The sequence below is a fragment of the Prionailurus bengalensis genome, chromosome C1, assembly GCF_016509475.1.
Source record: "Prionailurus bengalensis isolate Pbe53 chromosome C1, Fcat_Pben_1.1_paternal_pri, whole genome shotgun sequence".
Lineage (NCBI taxonomy): Eukaryota > Metazoa > Chordata > Mammalia > Carnivora > Felidae > Prionailurus > Prionailurus bengalensis.
The window spans coordinates 157,400,388-157,412,767 of record NC_057345.1 but is presented as its reverse complement, the minus strand read 5'-3'; the positions used below and the strand labels follow the sequence as shown (position 1 = coordinate 157,412,767).

The 12,380-nt window shown below is 38.1% G+C and overlaps 1 long non-coding RNA gene across 1 annotated transcript; it reads left to right on the top strand.

The window, feature by feature from the left end:
* The first annotated feature begins 915 nt into the window (after positions 1–915).
* On the top strand, positions 916–4,953 carry LOC122481416. Its single transcript, XR_006296848.1, has 2 exons — positions 916–1,952; positions 3,953–4,953. It is a non-coding gene; the product is annotated as an uncharacterized LOC122481416 (long non-coding RNA).
* Positions 4,954–12,380: the final 7,427 nt, after the last annotated feature.

Sequence of the window (12,380 nt, the reverse complement as noted above, 5' to 3'; positions counted from 1 at the left end):
CCACATAATATATGCATCACACATAGTAGGTGTTCAATAAATGCTTATTGAGTAACGAACTTGGAGAAGCAGCTGGTGTTTTCTGTGTGTGTTGTGTGTGTGTTTCTGCAGTGTTCCTTTTCTCCCTGGAGAAGCATAATTATGTTAACTACCCACACTAAAAGATAATTTAGGTGATCAGATAATATGAGGTAATAGTTACATAGAGAAAGGAATAAATATATAGGTTAGATCAGAAGACATTTTGGGGTGTGGGTAATACTATCCTGACTAAATGCTACATCAGAGTGGCTAATAATCACAAATAAAGTGGCTATTTTATCCTTTCTTTTCTCTTACACACACACACTCACACACAATCCCTTTTCTGCTCTTCTAGTAATATTTTTGAATATGCATAGAAAGCTGATACACAATTTCTAGGAGAAGCAAAATGACAAGAGGACCAGAACAATTGTACTATGAGTTCCCTAAGCAAAAGGATAAAATATTAAGATAATTCTTTTTAGAATCTCTGGACAACTTACCTTTATAAAAAATAGATCTAGAAAGGCTTTGAGAGGTCAAACCTAACAGCTGTTTGTTTTCCTTAGGAATTGTTTCAAAACACAGGAACGTATAATGAAGGGCAATTTATTGTATGGAAGGGAGAGATATTTTCTTGCCTCATTTAGTTTTGGTAAAGAAGCTGGCTTAACTCTAGTTAATGTGTTTCCATTTAGATTTACTTTCGAAAGGGGAACATCTTTCCTCTGGCCTTCAGCTTTATTTAACCTCTGGAGATGGAAGGAAAAATTAAATGTGATTAAGGAAAGTAAGAGATCCAAGAAACACAGAAACTACCAAATTGGCCTTAGGAGAAATAGAAAATCTGAACAGACCTATAACAAATAAAGAGATTGAATCAGTAATAAAAAACCTCCCAAGAAAAAAAGCCCAGGATCAGATGCCTTCACTGGTGAATACCAGATGAATGTAAAATTAGTGTGGCTTAAAGATGAGGGAGAATATTTCATATGGTAAAGGGGCTTATATTGTATCCTAAGGAATGGGTAGGCATTGGTCACAGATGAGATGAGTAGAGTCATTACTTGCAAGTAAGGAACAGAATGAAATGGACACAGCAGGGAGGATAGAGATAATGACAACTTTGTTCAGTGTAATGGTTTATGTTGTACAGGAAATTGATAATGGATATGTAGGTTAGGGCCAAACAAATGAAGTTCTTAAATGGTGATGTGAAGAGTTGGGACATTATCCTAGATGGGATCAATTAGAAGATTGTGGGCAAGGCTATGATATTACAAAAGGAGATTTTTAGAAGATACATTTAATTGTATTCATGATGAATTGAAAACATGGGAGAACATAATAGATGACTGGTTAGGAGGTTTTGATGGTGATTCAGGTAAGATTATCATAGGAAAATGATGATTACACTGAGATTGAAAGAAAACAATTATATGGACATGAAACTTAGTGGCCAATAACTTATAAAAGGTGAATTAGAGTTGAAAAACTATTAGATGATTCCAAGGTTTATAAGATGAAAAACTAGAAGGACAGTGGAAACACTATCAAAAATGGAGGGACTAGGGCAAAAAACCAGATTTGGGGCATGAACAATGAATGCAACTGGACATTCAGAGTTTGAGATCCTAGGAGCATATCAGGGTGGAAATTTCCTATAGGGCAAATATCCAGGACAGGATTTAGAGAGAAAATCCAGGTTAGGGGATATAGATTTGAAAATCATTGCTTGACCACTTCTAGTAGTCTCCCAAAGGGTTTCAGAGAGCTCTAGATAAGTGACGTAAATAATACTTTAAATCATTATTTAATGGGGGAACTCTTCACCTTTCCTCTTGCATTTGTGTATTCCAGCCAGAATGAAGAAACAGAGATGTGCTATGAGATACAGAGGAGTGCTCCCATAGAGTACCACCCCACAAGTAAGTTGCTTCTTCTGAATGATTCTCCTCCTGGGCTCCCCTTCTTTCCTGTTCATGCCCAACTCAGCTCAGTTCTGAGGATTTGATGGGGGTGGGGGGTGTCTTCTGTGTAAGATTGTGCTTGGTGCTATAAGAAACATGAGTCATGTAGGAAATATAAACTCAAATGTATACAGTCTAGTTGAATTTTCAGGAAAATTTATGTGTAAATACGTTTGTGGTCTCTGCTTGCCCCATTATTCAAGCTGTGTGGCGTGCCTTCATGTAGAACATTGCCACTTCCTCTCTGAGATGTATGTTGAGTGCAGTTGAGAAGGTCCATGTCCAATTGTAAGCTGGCTTATCTGGAAGGGGCCTTGAGAAAAATATATTCTATTAAAGGCAGTTTCCTAGTATAAAATGTGAGATAAGGGTACTAAGTGTCAAAAGCAAACACACTAAGAGCAACTAAACTAAGACACATGAGCTTCACACTTAGGCTTTCAAAGAGGAGATCTCTAGAAAATTTCTCAAGACCCAATGGCACAACGATGCCTAATGAGTGAATCAAGAGAAGACAAAAATCAAATTTTTATATTAAGCTCCTACCAATTTTGAAAAAAGAGCCCATACAAATCTGTTAATAAAATTCACCACCTTTCACAATTCACTGTCAGAAAAGTGTTACGTTCAGCTAACAAATGATCACTGACCAGCCTAAAACTATTCCTTTCTTTCCTCGCCATTTTAATTTATTTTTCTTCTCACAAGGCTCAGTGGGTCCTCAGTCACCCTCAGTTAATGAATGGCCGCAAGAACTCTGCCAATTCAGATTTGTTTGCTGAATGAATTTTTACAAGTATCTGATTTTCCACTGCTGTGGCTATGAGTTTAATTGGATCATGTGTTGGTGGATCAGGATGAATTGGGAAGTAAAGCAAAAACAAAAACAAAAACAAAACAGAAAACAGGGACTCACAAAAAGGTAGCTTCAGCTGGGTCAGCAGCTATACTGGAGGGACCAGACAAAGTGAAAGGGAGGTGGTCAGAGGCTAGGATGGGAGATGGGGATGGGGTGGGGAATGGGATAATAGTAAAATAGTGCCCTCTTGCTCCCCATACCCAGGGAAGAGCTCCTTTCTGAGTAGGAAGACATAGATTCAGGAAAAGGTAGGAGATACCTCAGGTCCTGCCCATGAGAGATGAAAGAGTCTAAAGCAAGGACGCCCTTTATTTCTTTACCCAACCTGCCTGGTCCACTTAAAACTACTTGCAGGCCTGTGGTGACTCTTGTTGAGGATATGGTCGCTTCTCATAATTTATCCTTGGGAAATTTAATTCACTGTACCAAACTATTTCCTTTCATCAAGCCTCAGGTGCATTTCTGTAATAAGAAGGAGTCAAAAGAGATAATCTCTAAGCTTTCTTCCAACTTTAACATTCCATGGCTTTGGAGAAGGTACAGAAAACTATTTGCTAAGAAGGGAATTCAGGCAGATGTAATTTACCCACAAGTCATTTCTGCATTTTCATTTATAGTTTTTGAAGCCAATCTCCTGAGGGTAAATCACACAGATATTTCACAACTGCTACAAGCCCCCAATTATAATTCTTTTACTGGTAGTGGCCGAGGGTGTAGAACAAGTACAAACACTTCTAAAACCACTGAAGCATTATGAAACTTGTTGACATCTTAGTTCTCAGTGTAGCAGTGCCTGTTATTGCTGATAATGTCCACAGCTTTCCCCTTCTGAGCTCATAATTTGATAGTTAAATACTATATCTTGTCTTCATCACCCTGCTTCTCCAAAAGCTGTTAGTGACTTTTTAGAGAAGAATGTATGCAAAACATTGCCAAGAATTTTAAACATTATGTTTCATTATAGTAACTTCTTTCTTCCTTACTTCCTCCCTCCCTCCCTCTCTCCCTCTTTCCTCCTTTCTTCCTCTCTCTTCCTCTCTTTCTCCGTCCCCGTCCTCTTCCCATCCCCTCCCCTCCCCTTCCCTTTTCTTACTTTCAGCATTCCTAGAAAAGATCTGGAAGAGCCATGAAAAATCAATCAGGGTGAAAAATCAATCAGGGTGAGCATTCAGTGGTCATTCCTGCAGGCAGCCTTTCCTAAACAGCAATGGATGGCTGAGTCCAATTCAAGTCAGCCCCTTAAACCTTACCTGCTTTGATAGGAGTTTTGGTTAACGATAACAAGAGGAAGGGATTAGAGTGGAAGATAAAGAAAGCTGTTGGCCTAGTACTCTCTGTAATTCTGTACCCAGAATAAATGAGAAACATATTGGAAAATATTCTGAAAGTGAAGTTTCAAAATTTCTACAGTAAATATTCACTTGCAATTGAGCGTTTTGGGCGAACACGGCTATGAGTCTGAATGGTGCGAAAGCTTAGATAATAAAGTCAATAGGGTAAATTCTAGAAAGAAGGTTCCTGTGTGGAAGTGCAAGAGAAAATTTATTAGGAATATATTAGAAGAAAAGCCAGCAAAATGTTTTTTAAGATCAGCTCAATAGGTGATCCTGAATGATATTTCTTTTAGTTACTTGGGGTACAGGATCTTCAGAAAATGATATAAGTCAAATTAGTGGTGGTGCTCCTTTTAAGGCTTCTAGAAAATAGTACCCCTTTTATTTAACCAGATAATAAGAGTTTTATTGTTTATTTTCTACCAATAATAACTTATTTTCTCATCTAAACATCTCGATTGAACTCCTTCATACACATTCTTACTTTAGATCTGACTTTCTGACTTTTGACCATTCACTCCAAAATTGGTGTTCCAATGGCTGCCTACTTCTGCCAGTATCAAAACACAAAATCAACATGATAAAAAATAATTATGTGATTCAAGAGGCTGTAGTGTCACTCAACCTCATTTGCTACACCAAATCTGGAGAACACCTGAGTTAAGTGGCCCAGGGGAGTGTCCTCAGATGGGGGGAATAAGGGAGAGAAGATGGTAGCCATTTTTACATTGTTTTGCATGGTATTCATTGATCCAGGAAACAAACACAAAATTCTGAATAAAATGACTTGGAAACAAAAAACAATACAAAATAATTATTGCTAACAGTTCTAAACACCATCTTCAGAACTGTGAACCTTGGATTCTAGTGGTTATTTTGTGCCTTTTCATCTTGCTTTACACTTCAGTTTTAGGTTGTATTGTGCTCCTCTCTTCTTCCCACACAGATAAACCCACCCAATTTACAGTCATTGACAGTTGTGTATACATGAAAGGAGATGAAGGTAATGACAAGACAATTCAAAAATACTGCTTCAGTCTTCCAGTTCACTTTGCAAAAGGACTATACCGATAGATAACTTCTATCATAATACAGACCAGTCTGCACAGGGCACCTGAAGTTGTCAGGCTATATAAATATATTGCCAGTTACTCACACCTTATACACTTGTAAATAGATAAAGTTCAATTCGGATGAACCTCATGAAAGGAGAATGTGTTATATTAGGAAGAGTTAGGTACCTGTGGGGGATATCTTCCATTTAGCACAATGACTGTGGGGAATAGGGTTATGGCATGTTTGTGTAAGACATGAGTAATTTGGCATCATTGCCTTTTTTCTGCCTTTCTCTTTTTCTGTCATCAGTCGCCTATGTCAGCATTCCATACTCAGGTTTCAGTATGATCACTCCAATTCTCCATAGGCAACTTTAATTTCACACTTTTTCTTTTCTTGCCTCCACTACTTTACAAGAGAAGGGGGCATGACATTGCCAAGTCATGCCAGCGTACCTCCCTGGTCAGGAATGACAATAGATGAGCAATGTTATAAACCATGGGTATCATGGATTTTGACCTAATCCCAATTGTATTGCATACCACTTACAAATGTGATTGGTGACAGCAGAAATAAAGAGGTAATTCACTAATAACATTTGAGTCATCAACAAACAGTAAAGGATAAGCTTTGCATTTCTCATTCTTAAAAAAATTTTTTTTTCAACGTTTATTTATTTTTGGGACAAAGAGAGACAGAGCATGAACGGGGGAGGGTCAGAGAGAGAGGGAGACACAGAATCGGAAACAGGCTCCAGGCTCTGAGCCATCAGCCCAGAGCCTGACGCGGGGCTCAAACTCACGGACTGCAAGATCGTGACCTGGCTGAAGTCGGACGCTTAACCGACTGCGCCACCCAGGCGCCCCTGCATTTCTCATTCTTGATGTAGATAAATAATTTCCCCTTAAATCTCAAAGATAGATGTGATGTACTTTGGTTTTATATTTTGTTTGTAAATGAGAATTTTAGAAATGGTATGTACATAAAGCTTACTAGCTGAAAAGCTTACTAGCTTACTAGGTTATTTTCATATAACCTAACCCATTCCATGGTTTATAAGATATCTTTAAAATATACTGTAAGTAAGCTTCAGCTCTAACCAACTTCTTCACAAGGGAAAGTTCCTTATATCCTTACATATAACTATATCCTTAGATTCTTATGTGGAGAAATGATGCGGGACAAGCCCTTTGACAGCACTCATTTGCTTATTCATTTTACACAGTAATAGCATTCATTCATTTATGTTTTCTTACCTATTTATTGCATGCCTAATATGAACCAATGTTTTAGTTGCTGGGCATATCATAGGAGCAAAAAATATGAAGCCCCTCTTCCTGTGGAGCTTCTATTCTTGAGGAAAGAGACAGATAACAACCACCACCACAACCACTGCAGTGGCAAACAGCTCAACAAATCAAGATATAATACGTAAGAAGACAAATAAAACAGGGAGAGTGAGCACAATGTGATGAGTGCCATTTCAGATCAGGTGTGAGGGACAGCAGAGACCTGAATGAAGGTCTCATCAGGAAGGACAAGTTTGAGAGTCACTGAAGGAAGGTTTATCTTCTGATGGGCTACATTTACACCACACTAATCTAACAAGGCAATCAGAAAATAATATTAAATCAACCATTTGGTCTAATAAACATAATCTAAGAAGTGATCTGTCCTCTGAATCTGAATTTTTCATTCTTTATACCAGCTGTTTTTAATGGTACATGAATACAAAATAAGATATAGTCTTAGATTCACCAGTTCTCAGGGCAAAATAAAATCCCTGGGTACAGCTTCTGATGGTGAATCATCTTTGGTGATTATCACTCTTTTCTTATTCTGGAATTTTGGCAGCAAGTGACAAATCCAGGCAGTAGTTGGAAGCAGTGATTGCTGTCTCCCCGAGTGTGCAGTGAGTAAGTAGCTGTCACATGCCAGCAGGGATATCAGCAAACTAGATGGTGCTCACAGCAATCAGTCAACCAACAGAGATGCATTGAGTGATTTGAACTTAAAAAAATAAATCATTCTGCTGCTTTATGGAGAATGGACTCTCTGGAGAAAGAGTCAAAATGGGAAAACAGATGTGTGAAGGGCATCAGGAGTTCAAGTTGGAGCTGCCTGATACGTACGTTGAGAAGGCACATGGGTTATGCATGCCTAGTGTTTAGGGACAAAATGTCAGGGATAAAGATACAAATGTTACAGTCATGAGACTGTAGACGGCCTCTAAAGCCATGGACCAGACATGATTACAATGGAGAGAGGTACCCAGTAAAGAGAAGGAGACCCAGTACCAAGCTCTGGAGCATTCTGATATTTGCAGGTCTCACAAGGAAAGGAAGCCAGGAAAGAAAACCAAGGCCAGGCACACTACAGGGAAGCCTGGAGAGTGTGACTTGAGGAAAGGCAAACCAAGGGAAGAGAATGTTTCAAAAAGGGAATGCCCCTCTGTGTCAAATGCTGCTGCAAAATGACTAGTAATTGTAGTAGAGTAATAATTTAACACTACTGGTAATAGTAGTAATGATAATAGCTAATGTGCTTGTACCCTTATTATTTGACAAATATTATTTTAAGTGTTTGCACGGATTATCCCATACAATCCTCACAATATTCCATACAATCCATCCTCACATGGATCATCTCATATAATTGTATATGGTGAATACAGGTACTGTCACAATTTTACAGATGAGGAGACTGTGTAACAGAATATCAGTAACAGGCTACTTCGTCATGTAATCTGATTACTTGATTTAGGAAGATAGAGACAGTTGATAGTCTTAAATGGAGCTGTTTCTGTAAAGCAGTGTAGGCTCTGGGCTGACTGGAGTGGTTTGAAGAGCAAAGGGGAGTGACAAAGTAGAGAGAGTGGATATGCACACACACACACCATTAGTGTGTCTAGCACCTAAAATATTCAATAGTTGGTGGCTATTATTAAATAGTGCTGACAATATTTTATTGCAGTTATTCTTTCAGATAACTGTCTTTGCTGCTGAACTATGAGTACTCTTTGAGGGCACACCTTGTATTTTTTTACCTCTGTATTTCAGCCCTTATTCCAATTTCTCTCATCAGTTGAGTGTTCAATTAGTGTTGAGTAGGGTTAGAATAAGGAAGAAGTTAATGGAGGAAATTCATTTTGGAATGGCTTTATAGAGAGGTAGTAAATCAAGTATAGTATCAGCAAAGATGTTCAGACCATTGTTGAGGTCAACATACAAAATTTTGTGAAACATTAGGGCAATAATTTATCCAAAATGTTCATTTACAGGATGATAGGTCTGTCTAGATCAGAGGTCCAAAGCTCAAAAGCCTAGGGCGATCAGGCTCCAATGGAAGTGAGTACATTGAGCCAGTTGTAAGCTTTGGAATAAGAAGACTGGGGGACATTGGAGAAAAGCCAGAAATCTAAAAATTTTATATGAAATTTTGTAATGCTGACATCTAATTCAATTTTTAAAAATTTTTTTAAATGTTTATTTATTTTTGAAAGAGAGACAGAGTATGAACAGGGGAAGAGGGGAGAGAGACACACACACAGAATCTTAAACAGGCTCCAGGCTCCGAGCTGTCAGCACAGAGCCTGACGCGGGGCTCGAACTCACACACGGCGAGATCATGGCCTGAGCCGAAGTTGGACACTTAAACGACCGAGCCACTCAGGCGCCCCTCAATTTTTTGATAATACCATTCAGTGTAAACACAAAAGACATCTGTGGGATGCAACTGGTCCAAGGGGCACTAATTTGACTTCTGGTCTGCACAAGGTCAATCCCGCTAGTCAAGAGAGTTGATTTGGGGGAGGGGGAAGGCAGAAATTGATCAAACTTACAATAAAAAAGCGAATTAAAGAATTTTTTGACATAGTGTATCAGATTTTTAGATAGCATGACAGCTGATAGCTTAAAAATAAGAACCACAGAAGAAAAAATATATTTCAAGGTCTTTAATGAGAGTAGAAAGAGAAGCATAGGTAACCTGCCATAATTAGTATTTAAAGCAGATCTGCCTGAAGAATTGTGTGATCCAAGGAAAATCCAGATGCATGGGGATGGCTCTAAGGATCACTGTATGGTGCACAGTGTATTATATCTCTCTCCCAGTTTTGGTGATAGACTGAGGCAGCATTCAGAGACGTGGAGGGTGTGAGGTCGACTTTTACTAAAGGAAAAAATGTCTTCCACAGTCAGGTACATATTTTGTAACCTCTCGGTACTCTCCACAGCATACTGCTTAGATCAAAAGAATGTATCTACAGAGATATGTGGAACATTATATTCTACAAAACTATTGCCTGTACAATGCTGACAAATAATATTCTAATCTATCATTTAGTGATGATTTTTTTAGGCAAATCAAATCACACTGTCTCCTAGGTAACCTCATAAGAAGTTTTCTTTCATTTTCTTTCACACATCACACCACTTCTCCTAATGGGATCTTAGGGGTTTGGCACCAAGAGAATGTGGAACTAAAGTGCTATATGCAGGGGCCAGCTAATTCTTCAATGATGTGGACATCAACTAAATTACTTCTTTTGATCAACAGGACAGCAGAGTGCTTTATTGTCTGAATCCATAGAATGATACATCATTTATACAGAGATAGACCAAAGAAAGATTATGTAACCTAAAACATTCTTTAAAAAGGCAGTACTGGATTTTTAAAGTATATTGGTACATCAGAATAAATTAGTGGGAAACTGACTAACCATAATACTGTCTATCTTATCCCTCTATCTATCTAAGTCTATAGTAACTGTCTATCTTATCCCTCTATCTATCTAAGTCTATAGTAATTGCTTAGTGGATAGTTCCCGGATTGAACTGAGCAATCACAGTACTTGAGCAAATAAACATGGAATGTCAGTTTACTCACAATTTTTTTTTTTACAAATAAACAATGTTTGAACAAGTTACCCAAAAGAACAGGCTATCTTTCTTTAATGTGTTTCTGTTTTGACTGAATAATCTGTACAAGTTTCTTACCTGATATTTAAAAATAAGTAGTTCAATAAGCCTCAAATTTTAAATTAAAAATGAAAATTGATTACTTAAAATATAGCTCAAATCATAGATACACCTAGTACAATACTGTGAAAAGAATAAACTTTGCAACATGTCATTCCTTCGGTCTAATATTATATACAATGACCCATCAAAGTTTACAATATGTAACTTTGTATCTTACCTCCCCCAAAGAAAATATATGTCCTGGAAGAGAGAATCATACAGACTTCTTATTTGGGTTCCTGTGGCTACTTCTTGCATCTAATCATTTTTAAGCCTATATAAAACATGTCTAAATTAGAAATTTAAGCTTGTAAGAATATTATCTAAGGATACCTCCTTGCTCGCACCACAGGCAGGCCAACAGAAAATAAAACTCTAACAACAGAACGTTAGAACAGAGTTATTAGGCCAGGAAATCAAGGGCCGAAAAGTAGTGTGCCTAAGTTTCTACAGCTAATCAATAGGAGGGCTGCAAGTGGAATCCTAGATTGATGTTCCTTTACTTTATTAATGGACTGTTTTACAATTAAAAGCATGATATTCAAGAAAGGCTTGAGAACTATAAATAAGATTCTAATTTAATTTTTAAATTTGTTATGGATATTAGCCCAACCATTTTCTAAATGGAGGCACAAAAATATAAAATCATGAACCTTAATGGATCCAGTATTAATGTCAGATTATAGATCAAAAAAAGCAAATGTTTAAGATCTTACATCACTATTATTTTGGAAGATGACTGAATTATTCTACACAAAACTCTCACAACCAGTACGTGCCTTTGAGCCATGCAAGTATGTGTCTCCTGCTTTTTTTTCCTTCTCTGACTTATGAGGCTTCACACACAAATATCATTGCTTGGTACAGTGAAACATGAAACAAGATAGCTGCTGACTATGGAAAGCCAAAGAGCATGGCAGCTTGCTTTAAGTGAGATCATTTAAAAATCAGTTTGCTTTAAGTTCATAAAATGTCATTTCATTAAACTGTTATCATGTATGAAATATCACAGCCATGCCAATGCTGTTTTATTTTTATAGTGAAGATATAAAAATGTCCCTTTATTATATAGTAGCACAAAGCACATTTTATATACATTTTATTGAAATATTTATGAAATGATAGATCCCCAAGCTTAATTTTGAAATTTACTAAATAAAATCTGAGGGGTTGGTCTCTCCATGTATCCACTTCAACAGCGTATGTACAGATCTGGAATTTACAGATATACTATTTACTACTCTTATTCTGTATCCAAAGCAGTATTATATAGTGTCCAGTACATGATAAATACTTGTCACAGGTTGATAAAGGAAGCAGTTTGCCTGATTCTGACTTTCTGCTTGGTTACTCTTGCTGAGATTATTGGCTGACTATGGCTAGAGACTGTAGAGAAGGAGATATAGAATAGGCATGCAAACCAGAAACAAATCAGAGGTGGAGGCATCTGACTGCTTTGTGCCCCAGTGTGGTGGTGGTAGTGGCCGGGGCCTTCTGGGTATTTACTGGTGACAGAAGCCCTATAATGTTTCAGTCTCCTACAAATTTTAGGCCCTTCTATGCCACTCAAGCACTGTATGCACCAGAAACTAGAAACAGGACAAGCAACAGACGTCCTTCTTGATTCATTATGTGAGTGGGTGTCTGATTATCCTTCCCATGTAATTCCTACAGGCAGGGGGAATAGCCAAAACACTAACAAGCTCAAATAGCCTGAGCATTAACCAGTCAGGGTGGGAGAGAAGAGGCTTAGTAGCATCCTGCTGAATATCCACATTGCCACAGTGAATGGTTTCAGTTTGGTAGGAAGAGGATCCTCTCTGCTTTCCAAATGGGCTGGACGAAGCCTCTGTATTCCACTGCTCCAGAGGTGCCTGCTGCTGCCCTGTCACGCTCAGAACAGACGGAGAACGAGTGATGGAAAGTTAATATTGCCTTGAGAGTCTTAACCTTTTCAGCTGCTGACAAAGCGGCTCGCGGTCTGCCTGTTACTGCATTGCTCGGTTCAATTTCTTTTTTAATCATTGTGGGAAAGAAGAGGTAGGTGAGGAGTAGGGGCATGAAAGGCTTAAGAATACTTATAGTTAGGGGCACGTGGGTAGCTCAGTCAGTTGAG